This window comes from Dromiciops gliroides, chromosome 4 (genome assembly GCF_019393635.1).
Source record: "Dromiciops gliroides isolate mDroGli1 chromosome 4, mDroGli1.pri, whole genome shotgun sequence".
Classification (NCBI taxonomy): Eukaryota; Metazoa; Chordata; class Mammalia; order Microbiotheria; family Microbiotheriidae; genus Dromiciops; species Dromiciops gliroides.
Genome location: NC_057864.1, coordinates 121,070,560 through 121,089,173, shown reverse-complemented (window position 1 = coordinate 121,089,173; position 18,614 = coordinate 121,070,560). Strand labels below are relative to the sequence as shown.

Sequence of the window (18,614 nt, the reverse complement as noted above, 5' to 3'; positions counted from 1 at the left end):
GGGCTGTGCACTCAGTTCAATTCAACAAACAAATTATAAAGTACCTACAATATTATAGACACTGTTTTAGACACTGGGGATATAAAGGTGAAATAAGTCATACATACTTATTTTTAGAAATTGGATGATTAAAGGATCAATGAATGAAGAATATATATGACATTACATGCAAAAAAGCTAGCAATCTTAGACTGTATTAGGAAAAGCATAGTGTCCAGAATGAAGGAAGTTAGTTTTCTTACATTCTACATTGGTCAGATTATATATTGAATATTATTTTCTGTTCTGGGTGTCACATTTTAGGGAAGTTCATGATAAATGAACACATCTAATAAAAGGCTTGTAGGATGGCAAAAGAACTAAAAATGTTTAGCCTGGTAAAAATAAAAATGAAGTGAATATATGTAGCTATTTAAAGCATTTGAAGGGTTGTCTTGGAGAAGAACTAGACTTCTTTTGGTCTCAGATAGCAGAACTAGGGGTGTTGAGTTAAAGTTGCGAAGAGACAAATTTCAGGATCAATATAAGGAAAACTTCCTGGCAATTAGAACTGTACAAAAGGAAATGAGTTACCTTTAAAGGTAGTAATAATTGGTTCAAAAAGATGTCATATGATAACTCACAATGTTGGAAAGGGTATTTTTATTCAATTACTGGTTGAATACAATGATCTCAGAGGTCCCTTCTAGCTTTGAGCTACTAGGAGGCTGAGACACATAGGAAGCATCAGATATAATACATTGAAGAACTGATCAGATCTAAGTAAAGCAGAATGTTCAAAATTAACACCAATCTTTTTGAATTTGTGAATCTGGATGAATCTGGTGTCACAAATGAAAAAGGAGAACTGGGATTTGGGGGAAATTGATTAAGTTTAGTTTGGGGTAAGATGAATTTGAGATGAATTCAGACTGAGATGCAGTACTAGAACAGGAAAATAGGTTAAGGCTTGAAATTTAAGTTGGGAAAAACCTGCACATAAGTAAGAGGCGCATAACTAGTATGAGGAAACAGGGTCTTTGCCCCAAGGTGCTAACAATGAAGGTATTTTTCTTTCCCAAGATGCTTTCTTCCAAGTGGGGTCATGCTTTCCCAGGCCTTGACTTATACTCTTCTGCCATTCCATCACCACTTGGATCCATCCCAAAGAATCCATCACTTTGGCTAGTTCCCCACTACCTTCCCCACACCTGCTGAGTCATAGGTAGAGTCTTCATGGATTGGAACATTCTCTGTCCAGCTATAACTAGCTTGTCATATAGTGCTCTGTGTAAATATTATCCCCATCTAAATTTGTCGCAGATATATGCATATACTGATAACATTATTAACATCATTTATATAAAGAGAAAGTTAGACAAGGGACTCTTTATATAATTTCACAATTCTGACAGATGATTCATTAGTATAAAAAAATAAAACTGATTTAAAACTATTTTGAACAAAAAATGGCAACTCCTTTTCCCCCATCCCACCACTTTCCTACCCTGGAATGACATTTATGACCAAATAATAAACTTCTCAATATAAGACTTATTCTGGAAACACTGATCATAGTATACTGGTAAAATAATTAACACTTTAGCTCAATGGTTCAAGTCAGCAACAATAGTTAGTGCTTTAGATATCTGTCGAGAGAAACAAAGAAACACGAACTTAAAATGTGCTCAGAGAATCTGAATATTTGTTTTAATTTTATACCCCAGCATTTAAAAATTAATTTGCAATGTGAAACACCACAACAGTGAGAAAGAAAATTTTTCCTATTTAATATGTTTATGATTTGAAAGAAGACATTCTCCAAAGTTCAAAGAAGGTAATTCTGACTCTCAATTGGTATTTTCCAAATATGTGATTTCTACTCAAGGTTAAGTAAAAACTGAGCATTGAAATCTGAGCATTACGTTGTATGACACACCAATCCAATATCAACCAAGTCATATGCAGTATATATCAGAGCCTGTGAAATTTAAAAAATCAGATTCTATGATTCTTGAAATCCACAGATCTTTTTCAGATGAAAAGATATCAAGCCACATTTCCAATGTCTTAACTGAGGAGGTTGACTAACTTTTTTTTATTAGGAGTTCTCATTAAGATCAAAGGCTTTATTAAAATTAGAGACTGTTCCGTTGGCATATCTTGTCTACTAAGAGGTGCTTTCCCCAACTCTATCCAAAAGCCTACATATACTGAGCCATTCTCCTAAGGAAAACAGATAAGGGGGTTGGAGGTGTGTGTGGTGAAAGCAAAGTCAGGAAGCCAATGTCAGGGGTTCTCAACCTGGAGTCAGTAGATAGATTTTTTTTGGGGGGTGGTGTCTGTGAACCTTGATGGGAAAACATTTTACACCTTTATTTTTACTAACAGTGGTTTCATTTGTAATCCTATGCATTTTATTGTATGCATTTAAAAATATAATTCAAAGAGGGACTTCAAAAGACTACCAAAAGGGTCCAAGACACAAAGATTAAAAAGCCCCACCTTAAAGGAAGTACATCACGTCAACTCAGCTAAAGACTGGGAAGCTTTTGGGCAGGCCACCAAAAGACACAGGCACAGAACTAATACAAACTTTGAGCCTTCAAGGGAACCTTATACAAACAGGACCAGCAGGAAATCTGGGCTTTTCCCTCATGAGCCTGGATGATGCCAATTTAGGTCAACAAGTTAAAGGGACAACAAAATCCATCAAGGGCTGAACAAAGGCAATCAAGCCAAGGTAAATTTGCTCAAGGTACATAATAATATTAACAGCTCATCCTTTGAGAAGTAGTTTTAAACATATGATCTTATTTAATCCTCAAATCCTTATAAAAGGCCAGAGGCAGCTGCTGCCATTAGGAAGAAACTAAGGCTCAGAAGAACTAAGTCACTTACCTATCATCACAAAGCTAGTGTTTTGAGGCAGATTTTGAACTCAGGTCATCCTGAGATTATAAAGATTGTTAGATTCATTCTGCTTGGCGGCTCAGTTGCACAGTAGATAGTACTGGACTTGGAGTGAGGAAACCCGACTTCCAATACTCCCTTGTGACTATAGGCCTTCCTTTTTTCAGCTGTAAAATAAGGGTAATAACAGCACACACTTCCCAGGGTTGTAATGACCAAATGAGTAAATATTTGTAAAGTACTTGGCAAGGCTTTGAGTGTTTTATCAGTGCTAGCGATTATTAGCGTTACTCCACACTGCCTTAATAACATAACATACTAGAGAACATCATCCTGTCCTGTCCACAAATGAAGTTGTACAGAAGATGTTTTTTAGCAAGTTTAGAGATGAGTTTATGTCCCAAAACTTTTATTCACTTATAAAGTTCTGTTATTTTATCTACTTGTGCAATAATGAATAGAACATTAAAAATAAAATAATAGCAAGATAGTGGCTTGTCCCAGGACCATTTTTATGTAAATCCACCACAAATATGAGAAGAATGAGATGAATAATTAATTATAACTAGCCATAGCCATTTTGTGCCCCAGGCAAATAGCATGCCATGGTACCCTCAAATACTGCTCCCAGGTCTGAGAGGGTGGGAGTACCTGGCTAGCTGGCAGATCAAATTTACCTGGGGTTCAGCAGCTGGGAGTGGAGGGGAGAGAGAACAAGCCATCTTGCAGTTTCCTATTTTAACTATTTTTGCAGAATGCTAATCTGCTTTGGAAATGTAAGTATTTGTCATTGTCTTCTAAATTTCAGCAGCTTGGGTCAAAGCCCCAGTTATCTCCCATCATAGTTATAGGTTGATAAAACTTAAATTTACAATGATTTATTTACAAAGCATTTTTTCTAAAAATAACTCTAAATGATAAATCAGAGGACAGCATTTGACATATATTTTTAAAAAATTGGCTCACAAACCTCATTTTCCTCAACTCACTGCCTTTTTTTGTTCATTTGCTTGTTCTCTCCCCCATTAAATTGTGAGCTCCTTGAGAGCGGAGGTTGTCTGTTGCCTTTCTTTGTATCTCCAGTGCCTGGCACATAAAAGGTACTTAATAAATGCTTGCTGACTGACTGCCTATATGATAGCAACAAACTCATGTTTTAAATTTTGCTTTCTTTTTAGGTTTATATTTCCTGGGGTTATTTGTCTTGACTTTACCTCCCCACTTAATTATATACTGTGCCCCAAGCCATCTTAGAAAATCTACAATCATCCAAAAAGATAAGAGCTCCCAGGAGAATCATAGGTTCAGCTGTAGTCCTCCAGGGAAGGGGCTTCAGCCAAAAAAACAAATATATATATATATACATATATATATATATATATATAGCACACACACACACACACACACCTGTGTGAGAACTTGTCTACCTCGCTCTTAAGGATTAGGTCCCAGAGTGCTTTCATTGAGAAATAGTGTGGTGTTGGAATTGCTGCCTTGGATTCTCAGATTCTGATTTTCATCTTAGATACTAAGGAAGAAAATAAGAGAATTACCTAGGGCAATGACCTGTGAATTAAAGATGCAAAGTGTAAAGCACTTTATAAGGCCTAAATAAAAACCCAATGAATAACATTCTACTTTATATATAATATTTAACATAGATAATAAAATACTACTCATAGGCTTTTTAGGCCTTGTAAAGCACTTTGCATTTTACATGCTGTATATGTGTACATATAAGTATATGTGTATATGAATATGTATATCCAAATTAAAGTTTGTGTAGTCTTAAGTGCATTAAAATAATGAAGATAAGGCCTTAATTAACAAGCATTAATTGTTAGGCCCCATACTAAACCTATCACATTGTTTAACATTACTTGAAATGTAGTAGGTTGGGCTACAAGTTACTACATTTTTTTATGTCTATTAAGAGCTGGAAGGTAGTAGTAAGTGACCTCCCGGGCATGGGTGTCATCATGTTATTCTGCCAACATCAAGACTAATAATGACCTACTTGGAAGGAGTGAATTTTTCTGAAACACCAAACTAAGGATCTGAGTTGTAACACAGTATGCTACTGAGAATGTTTTCTCTATGATATTTTTCTAGCACAATATTATTTGTCTTTAAAAACTAGAAAAAAAGCTAAAAATTTTAAAGTACTTAATAGCATTTTCTTACTCAAAGTTTTTGCACTGAGCCATGGTATTAATAACTCATCTAATCCTACCAATAGACCTCAATAAGAGCACTGTCACACCCTTACTACCAGGTAAATCTTGAACTAAGACACGCCCCCTTTATTTGGCATCAAAGCAAAGTCCTGGGTTTAGGAATTTCCAGGAAATTGATACTCAGGAAACTGACACAACTAAGAGCTTTATCATTACGTAGAATAGCAAGCAGGCAAACAAAACTGCAGGAGCATGAGTGCGCATGTGTTAGTACACACACAAGATGACAATATAAATAGACAAAGGTTGTCCCCAAGGACACAAGAAAATCACCTAGTGTGGGGGGAGGGAAACATGTCAAAAAGGAAACATGCTCAAAGTTGGAGTTCAGGTGGCAAAATTGTATACCCTAAGAATCGGCTTGGTTGAGAACAGGTAATTGGTGCCAGATGTGGGAGGGGGCATTCCTAATCAGACCCAGATGTGATGGAGAAGATCTTTGGGTCACTTAGTGATACCAGGCTTGAGGGAGCTTTGGGTAGAGGGAGTTTCTTTATTGGGACCTCAAACTGAGGAGATCTAGAGTTAACTATGGCAAAAGAGGGGACTAGCTACAGAGTTTGAAGCAATCAAAAGCTTTGAGCCTTGGATGCCTGTCAGAGAGTTAAGAGAAGAAACCTACAAATGGTTTGTCTTTTCCTATATACTTTTACGAGCATTAGGACCACTTAGCCTAGTTTATTCTGGAGTCCTATCATTATAACTATAACATAAAACAATAGAAAGTATACAATTATTACAATGTCCAAAATTCTTAATTTATTTAATTGGGGTTAAGTGACTTGCCCAGGGTCACACAGCTAGTAAGTGTCAAGTGTCTGAGGCCAGATTTGAACTCAGGTCCTCCTGAATCCAGGGCTGGTGCTTTATCCACTGTGCCACCTAGCTGTCCCCAATGTCCAAAACTCTTGATGTCAAAGGTGGTAAATTACTACAATAAGTTGTACAAAAATTCCACTAAGATTTAAAGTATTACTTGACCAAGAACAATATATAAAGGCCCACTAATTATGTAGTCTTGGTTGTATTACCATAAAATATATAAATATACATATACATACAAATACACAAATATACATACATAAAATATCTATGTATATAAAATATACAGAGTTCAGCTATAGTATATATACACATATATAAACACACATATATACATACACACACACACACACACTATAGCCAAACTCTTCAAACAATATACCTCAAAGATATAACTGGTATGAGAAGTTCACTACGAATTTTTTAAGTTTTACTTTCAGAGGGCTACCAAAAATGAAGACCACAATGAGGAAATTAAGACAACCCCAAGGATCTCTGATATAGATTCAAAAGTATTTTAAAATAGGAAGGTAAGTATACACACCCAAATAAATGCTATACTAAATAAAATTTGCATCTCAATTACTTCAATACTTTGGCATATTGCAGCATCAAAATAATTAAAATGGAAATTTATTTAAAGCTATTACTATGCTAACCTAAAAGGAATATTTTTTCTTTAAAATGTAGCATAGACATGGACTGAAGATTTATATCAGTTCTTACAGATCTAATTTCAACTCCTGATTTTTAATAAAAATGTAAAATCAGAATAGGAATTCAAATTAAACAAAATCATGGTTTAGTAAGTTAATGAAAGTTGGCCAAAAGCATGTCAGTAATGGGAAACCTTTAAAATAGCAAACGCTACACACACACACACACACACACACACACACACACACACACACACACACACACACACACTTTTGTAAAAGTACATTGCATCATTGGTATTGATTAAAAAGAAAGGGAAGTGGGGCAGCTAGGTGGCGCAGTGGATAAATAGAGCACCAGCCCTGGATTCAGGAGTACTTGAGTTCAAATCCAGCCTCAGACACTTGACACTTACTAGCTGTGTGACCCTGGGCAAGTAAATTAACCCCAATTGCCTCACTAAAAAAAAAAAAAAGAAAAAGAAAAAAAAGAAAGGGAAGTTATGGAACTTTGATCATCTGGTCAACAAAACATTATGTGCTTAGTTCTGTCATCCCAAACAGAAGGATACAAAAAGCTTACTATTCTACCAACAAGAAAGTTATACATAAATTTGCAGCATAGTTAACAAAATTTTTTTATCTGATACTGGGACTAATCTGGTTAGTTCATTATTTTTTTATAATACATTACCTTAACTAGAATCTCAAATTTTTTACTTGCACCTTTAAATTAAGCTACAGACTCTGGAAGTCTTTAAAAAGATCTCTCACATAAGCTTCCTGAACATGTCAATTTTCTTCTACCTGTAGTATCCTATATCCTCTCCTCCTACACACCTAAAAAAACCTTTTTTTAAATATATATCCCCTATGACCTAAATTCTTTCCCCTCTTGATTCTCAATACAGAAAAGGCAAAATTTCACATTTTTGTTAAAATGATTAAAATTTTTCAACAAGTTTATAAAAGTTAACTTGTATATTTTTGAAAGACTACTTAATATGGACATAGGAAATACAGTCAGGTGGTTAGCAGTAACAAACTTACATTTCTGGCAGAACTCATCGAATGTTCAGAGCCGAATGGGGCTTCATTGTTTATCTAGTCCAAAACCCATCATACAAAATTGAGATCACCAAAGTTAACTTGCCTAAATTCATGAAGTTAGTTACTAGTAAATATATGTGAATCCAACTCAAGTCTATAGACTGAATCCAATTTTCTTTCAACTATAGCAGGCTGTTTCTCAAAAATATAATTATTAGTTTCTCAAATATTTTAGCATTTAGCAAAACAAAACATGACACTAACTTCACAACATGTAAAATTTTAGGCAAAAATATTTGGTTTCAGATTAAACAACATGAAAAATTAACTCTGTCTCTTCTGTCCACTTAAAAAGAGATATACTGATGATACTTTATATATACTTCATAGAATTTCAGTGTTGAGGGACCAAGTATAAATCCAACCTATTCCTAAAGGGAAGCCACTATTTTAACATATATGACAAGACAAGTATCTACATATCCACAGCCATACACACACACACACACACATACACACACACACACACACACACACACACGTATCTAGACTCTATCTGGAAACCTACAATTGTAGGAACCTACCAATTTCTATTTTTGATCAGTCCTGTTAGATTTTTCTCTCATCAAGTATAAATTTCTCTTTGAACCTTCTACCTACTGTTCTTTTTTTTTATGACACCTTAATGTTTATTAACACATTAACACATTTGAGGTGGGCATTTAAAATAAAATATTTAGAGCTTGGGGAGAACTTGGAAGCCACCCTGTCCAACTCTTTCATTTTATAGATAAGGAAACTGAGGCCCACAGAGGTTAAGGTAACTCCTGGCCTCCGACTCATTTATCAGTGCATTTTTCATTCTAGCAAGTTAGTTCAAGTAATATAATCTCTATTTTATAGAAGTGGAAGCCCAGCTTCAGAGAGAATATGATACAGATCAAAATCACAAAACAAATTAAAGGGATCCTGAAGCCAAGACCCCTCCTCTCAGATCCAGGGAAAATCCGCATGCCTGGAGGGGTTTTTTGTGTACCTTCATACCTCATATTTCTCTGCCCATGCCTTTACAACGAAAGGCAAAAACAATGCTTTTTCTCTAGTGACTAACAGCTTCCTGAGGAGGCAACATGAAAAAAATGATGTGCAAATAAGATATTCAGTAGATGAAGGGGAAAGGAAAGCCTAGAGGACCCTCATAGGAAACCTAAACTGGTAACTTTATACCACTGAACAACAGAATTTTAGATCTACCTACTGTTCTTGATTAGAGTCTCTGGAGTAAAACAGTAAGTCTAACTTCTTCAAATACTTGAAGAGAGAGAACCATCATATGTCTCCCTGTCTCCCATCATATCTTTTCTTTAGGCTAAATATACTCACTTACTTCAAATGATCCTCACTTGACAACTTAAGGCAACTTAACTTTATGATACTAGCTGTCTTCCTCTAGACACTATCTTATCAATATTCTTGGTAAACTACATCAGAACCGAACACAATACTCCAAATATGGTCTGACTAGGATAGAGTACAAAGGCCTTATCATCTCCCAATACTTAGAAACTATAGCTCCTTGAATGCAATCTCTATTAACAGTAGTTAATGGGTTTATGGTGCTCTAAAACCCTTGTATCTTTTTCAGGCAATCAAGCCTTCCCTCATCCTGCACTTGTTAGATTTGTATTGAACCCAAGTATAAGACTTAACATTTACTCCTACTAAACTTCTTATTAGATCTAGTATACTGTTCTCTAAGTCAAAATCTCTTTGAATTCTATCATCCAATAGGTTAGCTAATCCTTCTAAGGATGTATCAACTGTACATTTGAGGCATAGATCATAAAATCCCTTCTTCTCAGTCACTTATAAAAATGGTAAGGAACACAAGGTTCCAAAACAGATCTCTGAGGCACTCTACTTGAGGGAGACCCCTGAACAAAATGACACCAAACCCTTCACAACAACTCTTCACAACCCTTCTCTAAGCCCACTCATGCAGTCAGTTCTGATTCTAAGTGCATCATCATCTAGCCCAAATCTTTCTAGCTTTTCCAAATGAAGCAAGGTGAATCTGACAATTTACCAATGGGCACTTCTTTAAAAAATGGATATAATATATATTTTGGTTGTGGCCCATATTATGAAACTGGAAGCAAAACATCTGCCTAAACACTTATAAACATTAAAAGCTATTCAAAACCATCTGAAAAGTCAGACGTTCTGAAAGTAATTTACTAGAAAAATAAATGTGAAATCACACAGACTTGTGACAGAATTTCCAATAGTTAATGGTAGAATTGGGAAGGATCTCAGAGCTCACCTAATTCAATTCCCTTGTTTTATGGCTGAGGAAGCTGAGAAGGATCAGAGAGGCTAAGTGATTTGCCAAAGGTCATGTAATTACTAAAAGGTAGAGTATCAAAGGATAGAAGTAAAGCATTCTATTTTCTAGTCCTGTGGTCTTTTTACTATTACTCATTTACTGAATCAAAAATCAAAAACTGAAAGAAAATCTAGTTACTATCTAGAAAAGAAATTGCTTAATAATGAATAATTAATAATTAATTGATAATCTGCAGTCACCCCTAATAATCCTGATGCTACTGAGTAGCCCTAAATATTTCTCTGCATTTAGTCATGAACAATTGATTTATCTCCAGATAATCACAAAGCTTTCTAAATGGGCCATTTTCTGAATATGACCCATATCTTATATGCATAAACTGAAAGAAAAACAGAAGTAGGTAACATTTTATGGAACAAAATGTTAAAGTCTAGGAAAAAAATAAAAATTAACTCAGATATACACATGTTACATTCACTAAGCCTGGCAGCATGAGATTAAGAGCTTATATATTACCTGGCCAATGTGGCAATTTGCTTTGCTTGACTAAACATATTTGTAAAATATTTTGTTTTTCTTGCTTTCTCAATGGGGGTGAAATGAGGAGAATGCAAGGAGGGAATTAGGAATTGAAAATAATATAAAACTGAATAAAAAAATATTGTGACCAATATCCACCAATATCACCATAACTAGTTTAATTAAAAAGTAGCTCAGTAATACCAATACTAAAAACTTATACCAATAATATCTATAACTTATAAAGAGATTTAGGTTTGCCAAAGCATTTTACATATATTATCTCATTTGATTATCCTTTCAGTTTATAACACTAATGAGCTGTTTGAAATCTAAGAAGAAAAATTATAATAATTATAATACTTAACATTATAATTTGCTAGGCAAAAATAATCATCGTGACCTATCTTAATCCATAAAGAAAATACAAATAGATAATATAGCTACAATGAACTTTCCATTTAATTTTAAATAGTTAACAGAAATGTGAGAGAGGAGGTAAGATGGAGTGGCCACATCAGTCTTAGAAACCCCTTAACCTACAATATCTTATTTCTTAATCAACACAAAGTTGATTTATATTTGAAAAGTTAAACGTTCTTAGTCTTGTTATTTTAGATTTTATAAAGAGCTGACATCGCCAACTGCTTTAAAAAGGTTCTGTAAAAGATATCTGGAAACAAAACTTGGTAACTCCTACATTATACAAAAAATGAAAAAAAGAAAAATTATTTCACAGCTTGGGATGGAAAAGTACAACTTTAAAATACATTTTCAAACTTGGTTAAAATACTAAAATAAGCATTATTCTCTATATTTTTTGTTTAGAAGAGCCCTTAGGAAGTTTGGGAACCAAAAAAAAAAAAATCAAGCTTTTAAACTACTGATGCGTTCATTTTTAATAATTAGCTTTATAACCTACTGTTATATTTTCATCAATACACTTGATTACTGTTATAGAAAAAGACTGATGAAACATAACAGACCTTTAAAAATGTATAACTTGCTGTATATTTAAACATTCAAATATTTTGACTTAGGTCAGTACCAGCTTCTGGTATTTAGGTTTCAACCAATAAGGGTAACTTTACAAACTTACTTTGTTTGTATATTGGTACCAAACTGTGGCAGGCATTACAGTACTTAAATGCATCTGTTTTATTTCACTGTTTCATTTAATGGCTCTTATCAGGCACAGGGGCCTGAAATGTAATATTCCATAATGTAGTTCACTTCTTATAGTAAAAAAACAAATGAAGTTCAGATATTTTTCTTTTGATACACCCTTTCATAAAGAGTATACAGTAATATTATGAAAAGCTATAGTGTTGAGGGATATATGACTACAAATTGCTTTTTTTTATTTAAAGGAAAAATGTCCACATTTTCATTTTTTATAGCTGCTTCAAGGAGGCAGAAATAGAGAAAAAGAAATGAAAAGAAACAGTTTTCTTTAAACGTACTACTTCATTTCACCTATTCTTTTCTTTGACTATATTACATGTTTGTAACTTTCTAAATGAAAATGTCCTCATTTTCCTAAAAAAAAACTTCAATACGAGAAACCAGTTTTACCTGAAACATTTTTAAAATGCAACAAAGTTTGCTTTCACAAGTTTGGCTTAAAAACTCTTAGTAAAACTTCTTTGAAATCAAAAGTTAATTCAATCAAACATTTAATAAATTTAACATTTGTGACTGCTAAATCCCAGAACTAACTTCAGTCATTCCCTAAGGAAAGAAAGCAAAAACTTTAAAACTCAAAGAGTAAGGGAAGGCAGCTAGTAGATACTCCTTTCTGGAGAAATGGAAAAATGTTTAATGCTTCTGGCTGAAAGTAATGAGGTCTTAAAATAAAGGGAACCTAGTACTTAAAAAACTTTCCGGGCTAATCTTTACTTCCATATGAATAATAATACTGTTTTGTATTGAGTGATTAAGCTTATATAAGATTCAAAGATTGTATTGTTCACAGCTTCCTTTGATTATTTAAGAATCCGCTGACTGAAAAGAATTATAGCCCAAAAAGAAAATCATAGATCATACACTGATTTAGAACTGGAAGTTACCTTAAAGGACACTTAGAAAAATCAATTCCCTCATTTTACAGGTAAGGAAACTGAGGTGCAGAGAGCACATGTGAATTGTCCCAGGTCACATAGCCAGTGAGGATTCAAACTCAGGTCTTCCTACCTTGAAGTCTAATACTCCATCCACTAGATTACTTTTCAGCCTAAGGGTACAGAGCAAAGGGTGCCAGAGTTGGGAGTGAGGAAATCTGGGTTAAAACCCCTAGCATTAAATAGCTATGTGATCACAGGCAACTCATTTACCTGCTCTGAGTTTTAGTTTTCTTATCCATAAAATAGGAATAAGAATACTCTCTACTTTAAGGTGCTTATAAATATAAGATTATTATGATGTTAGGGGAAAAATTAATTTATGATTGCCAATTCAATCTTCAACCTATTCCAAAACAGAAAGGCCACAAAATTTAAAACTGAGGGTAAACACTGAGGTTTATGATAGGGTTCATAAGATTAAAAACAACTTAGAGGTAAACCAAATGTTTTATAAAGGATGAAAATGAGAATTAAAAATGACTTTCCCAGTTTTCCTAATCTGGAAAGTAGCAGCATGTCATAGAGGAGAGAGTGCTATGGTTTGGGGTTGCAAAGATCTGGGACTTACTTCTACCTATAATACTTACTAGCTGTATGACCCAGGACAAGCAAGAAGCAGTTTTAGAAGAAGTAGTACTCCAGGAAAAGGAATGATTAAGGAAAGTCACCTATGAGTTTTCCAGGAGAGCTGGCCATGAAAGGTATTATCAAGAACAAGAAAAGACTGAGGATTCTGCTTATAGAAAGTATGAAAAGAATGTCAAATTTTACAGACACCCAGGTAGAGTATAATGAAAAAAATATCTAGTAATATCTGCCTTTCTGCCACAGACAAATAATAATCTGTGTTTGAAATGCAGGTTGGTCTCCCTGCTAGAAAAGAAGATAATGCTTCTCCACTTTCCTGGTTATCTGGCAGAACAAAGCATTTTTAAAATGAAAGAAGGGTTTCAATGTGAAAATTTTTAAAGGCTATGAAGAGACAAAGAAGAACCCCGAATTCTGCCAAGAGATTGAATGATAGAAAAATATGACACAGAGGATAAAGAGAAGGAGCACTGGACACACGAAGTGACAGATATAATGTACTTCCCAAAGAATAAGGAGTTAGATGGGCTCTCTGAGGAGGAAGCAGTTGTCTTTCAAGGAATGATGATGAGAGCCCATATGGGCTATTATTGAGGAGATGATGTGAAAAAAGGTTCAAGGATGAAAAGAGTAATAGTTTATTTGATAATGTCATGCTGAAGCATACCAACACAATTATTTGCCCACTGGATAAACTCAATAGAGAGGATCTCTGTCCTGAAGCTTATATCAAGGATCTGATAGGAAAACTCCCAATAAACTAGATAACTTTTAATCCTCACTGCTTTCAGTGATTCACCAGGAACCAAGAAAGGACTCTAGAAGGCACTGCTAAAGATTATGAAGCTTTGAGAAAGAAAATGAAGACAACAGAAGCAAAGGTAGTTATTTTTATTACTGCTGATGATCAAAGGCAAGAGTTTCCAAAGAGAGAGGCAGATCTGGAAAGTGAATAGCTAATAATAAATATGGTGTTTGAGAATGAAATAATGATTTCTGCACTATGTTTTTAAATAATGCAATGAAAGACTGGCCAAAGATGACACTTACATATACTTGCTTAGAGTCTAGAAAATCTAATAAAAAAGGATTGTAGCTTAAAGGAAGAGGAAGGGAAGAAAATGCTTAAATATCTCCAATAAGTTAAATACCAACCATAGGGTGGCTACAGCCTACAGAGTAAAACAGCACAAGAAATACCTAAAAAAACCCATTGCATATAAGATCCAAAATAATAGCCATAAATAGAATACACAGACTCAGCAGTAAATATACAAATGCAAAAATTATGGGAAACACACTGAATAAACAAACCAGAGATCTTGCCCTAATTCAAGGAAGCAAATTTGGCCTGATAGGTTTCAATGAGACTTGGATGAATAAAAGCCATTGCTGGAATATAATTTTAGAAGAGTATACTTTGTTTTAAAAAGAACAAGATGGTTAAAAAGAAAAGGTAGGAGGAGGGCAGAGTAACTGTGAATATACAGGATATATGTGTATCAGGAAATCTAGGAACCAAGGACAGGGAAAGCCTAGTGGATATTTTGAGGGTGAAGATAAATAGAAGTAGAAACATAAAAGGTATTGTTAAGGGTTTATCAAACTACAGACAGAAGAAAGAGATGAGTTTGGGAAACAGATCATGAGCCTGGTGTGGAGCCAATAATGGAGAACTGAAATGATCAACATCTGTTGAAGTTCACACTAGGCAAAAGCTGAACAAAAACTTTTTTTGTTTATCTTAATGACAATTTCATTCTTCGGGAGGTAGAAGAACCAAAAAAAAGTTTCTACTTTTAATTTTCACCCATAAAGAAGTGACTGCTGATGTGGAAATGATGGGAACCACAGAGAGAAATGATTACTGAAGAACCATGTAGTAGAAAAGCGAACTGGATTTGAAAACGCTTCTGCTGTGTACTGCCATAGCTGTGACTATGAGACAGTCGCATCATCTCTCTGGGTCTTCCCATCTACACCTGGAACCTACGTATGTTTGAGGAGATGATCTCAAGGTTCCTTGCAGTTCTCAATCTATGATATCCTGACCTTAGAATCTGTGATAGAAGAGACTGAGGCATCGTCTCATATTCACTCTAGATTTTGCAGAGGACAGATTTCAAGGTTTAGAGAAACAAAAGGAAAAATCTCAAAGTAACTAACATTCTGAAAGGAAACTCAGCCAAGGACGCCTGGGAAACTCTCAAGAATAAAATTCTGAAGACAAATTCTTCTGGTAAGAAGGAAACTGGGAAGATGTGGCTACTTGGTCCCGTAACTCCTTTTGGATTCTTGCAGTATTTTTTTTTCTTTAAAATGGAAGCTCTGGATTTTGGCTATGATATCACTGAGAATTTTCCTTTTGAGATTTCTCTCCAGAGGTGAATGATGGAGTTTTTCCAACTTCAATTTACCCCATAATTCTCATTCTCATAGTTCCAAGGTATCATTTATGATTTCTTAAACTATAAATATACAGGCCTTCTTTTATATCATAGCTTTCAGAGAGTCCAATGATTTTTGTATTGTCTTTCCTTGACCTATTTTCCAAGTCAATTGCTTTTACTATCAGATAAGTTTGCATTTTTTCTATTTTTTTCTTTCAATCTTTTGATTTTGTTCTAATACTTCTTGTTGTTTCATAGATTCTATGAATTTAGTTTAGTCTATTCTAGCAGGCAGTCAGTCCATTATTTGGGTAAGGTTTATCATTTTCTTCCTAAGATCAAATGAAATAATATTTATGAAAGTCCTTGTCATAGTACCTGGCACATAGTAGGCCCTGTATAAATGCTGATTTCCTTCCCTTCTCCTTTCCCTAATCAACTTATTCTCCTTTTGATCCTTTCCTCAAGAGCATTTTGTTTTGTAATTCCTTGCTTCATTTCTTTTAAGCATTCACATAGATCTTGTAAAAATCTACTGGATTTTTAGGCATCTCTGGATCTACATTAATTCTTTACTAAGGTTGGAGTCTTCTTTATTTTACTTATCTACCCTTAGTTCCTAAATTGGATCTTGGCACCAGGGATAGATTTTACCTTTTCCTGTGCTTTTGGGTGGGTATTCAACTCTGCTTTCTGAGGTCAGCACAAAATGCTAAAGAGTATCATCTAGTAACCCAGGTTCCAGTGTTGACATCCTCCTCCTGGGGTTTAGCTTTCCCTACATCTTTGATGTTCAGAGTAATGGATGTTTAGGATGCTCTATGATGATTCAAGACAGAGAGCTGGGGACCTCAAAAACCTGGGTTGTTCCTGTCTGAGAACAGCCACACTGCTATTCTCAGTGGCTTCCAAAGACCCCACTCTTGGTTTCAGATCCTTCTGGAGTTTTCTCATTGGGGTCCTATGCTCTCATTGCTTCCAGGTTATTGTTCTTGGTCTTGCTGAGAAGCTTGCACTTGTTTTCCTGTTGAGAAATCATGGTCTTCTGGCTAACTTATTGTATTTGTCAATGAAATGTCACTTATTTTAGTAACTTATTGGATTTCCTGATCATTAAATCTGGTGTGGTCTTCAGGGTTTTACTCAAGTAGCTATGTGGAAGCTGAGCTAGGTGCCCCTGTTCAATTAAGTTCCTTGGACAGAAGTCTACACCCTTTTTTCTTTCACCTATCCTGCCCCTTTAATCATTACTTCACTTTTATGTTATTTCTTATTCAATAGCTCCCTCACTGATACCCAGAAACATGTCCAGATTTCCTCTATGCTTAAAAGCTTTCATTGATTATTTCATCTCCTCAACTTATCAATAAATAATCAAAGATTTTAACCTAGAATCTGTAAATAGATTTCATTGAGACCATGAACATCGATGAGAAAAATAAAAAGCCCACATCTTCATTAACTTTTTGTTTCCTTTGTAATCCTGTGTATGCTTTTTTGTACATTTAAAAAATTTTATTGAGGTTTTCACTAGACTACCAAAAGGGATGGAGAGAGAGAGCAAGAGAGCGAGATTAAGAACTATGATCTAGTGCAAGTGATAGCTGAGAAAAGAACCTTGTCTGTAGAAACAGTATGACAGACAGGTTCATCCGGCTTTCACTTGAAGACCTGCAATGAGGAAGATTCTTTTACCACACAAGGCAACCCCTTCTACCCTGGGATAGCTCTAACTATTTGTAAGTTTTTCCTTATATCAATTTCAAACTGCTTTCCTTAAAACTTTCATCCATTATATTGTTCTGCCCTCTGGGACTAAACAGAACAAGTCTAATCCCTATGCCATTTGACTACATTTCAAATACTTAAAGAAGGTTATGTTCCCACTGACCTTTCGGGGTTTTCTAAGCTATTAACCTCAGTTTATTCAATCAATTTTTATATGACATTAATTGAAATAATATATGTAAATTGCAAATTTTAAATCACCTTAGAAATGTGAACTATTGGCATGTTCTAGAATATATTATTATTATTTTTTTTTTTGGTGAGGCACTTGGGGTTAAGTGACTTGTCCAGAGTCACACAGCTAGTAAGTGTCAAGTGTCTGAGGCCAGATTTGAACTCAGGTCCTCCTGAATCCAAGGCCAGTGCTCTATCCACTACACTACCTAGCTACCCCTAGAATATATTCTAGAACATGGGTGTCATACTCAAATAGAAAAAGGGGCTACAAAACCACAGAGATCCCTATCTATTATCTATCTTTAACTATGTTTTTATTTATTTTGTTAAAAATTATCAATTACATTTTAATCTAGTTCTGGCCCAAGTCAGAGTGTTGTGGGTTGCATTGTGGCCTGTGGACCACATATGTGACATCTCTGTTCTATAACTTTACCAGGAACTGAAGTCAAGGTTACTGGCTCATAGTTGACAAAGTCCAATTTTCCCTTTTTTGAAAATTGGGACATCTTGCCCTTTTTTGAAATCTTTCAAATATTTCTGATGGTGACTCATTAATTACATTTTTCATTTGATCTATACCAGGTGGCATGTACTCATCAAAGAGCATTTAGGTTTTCTATAACGGTTAATGAATTCTCTGTAAAAACACATTGGTTTCTCCAGAATAATGTCCATTTTCTTCCTTGAAATTTCATTTGGTATTGTCAGGATTTCATTCTGAAAGATGGCTTTTAATATGTCCTTTGAAATCTAGTTTTCAGTATCACTATTCAACCAAAACATCTTTATCCCAGGTTACCAATGTCTTTAAATGCTAAGCCTGCTTTTTTATTGACCTCTCTGTGCCTTGTGATACCACTGACCACTTAACTTGATCTTTCCTAGATCTTTTCCTGTGTGTCTGACTGGTCCTTCTCAGTATATATTACTCTGCACTGGAAGTCTTCAAGCAAAAGTTAGATGAACTTTTCCAGGATATTATAGAGGAGATTCTTGTTCAGGGAGAGGCTAGAAAAGATGGA

At 34.8% G+C, this 18,614-nt stretch overlaps 1 protein-coding gene across 1 annotated transcript in view; it reads right to left on the bottom strand.

The window, feature by feature from the left end:
* LYPLAL1 (lysophospholipase like 1) overlaps positions 1–18,614 on the bottom strand; it is a 44,582-nt gene that overhangs the window by 18,137 nt on the left and 7,831 nt on the right. The window lies entirely within an intron of this gene.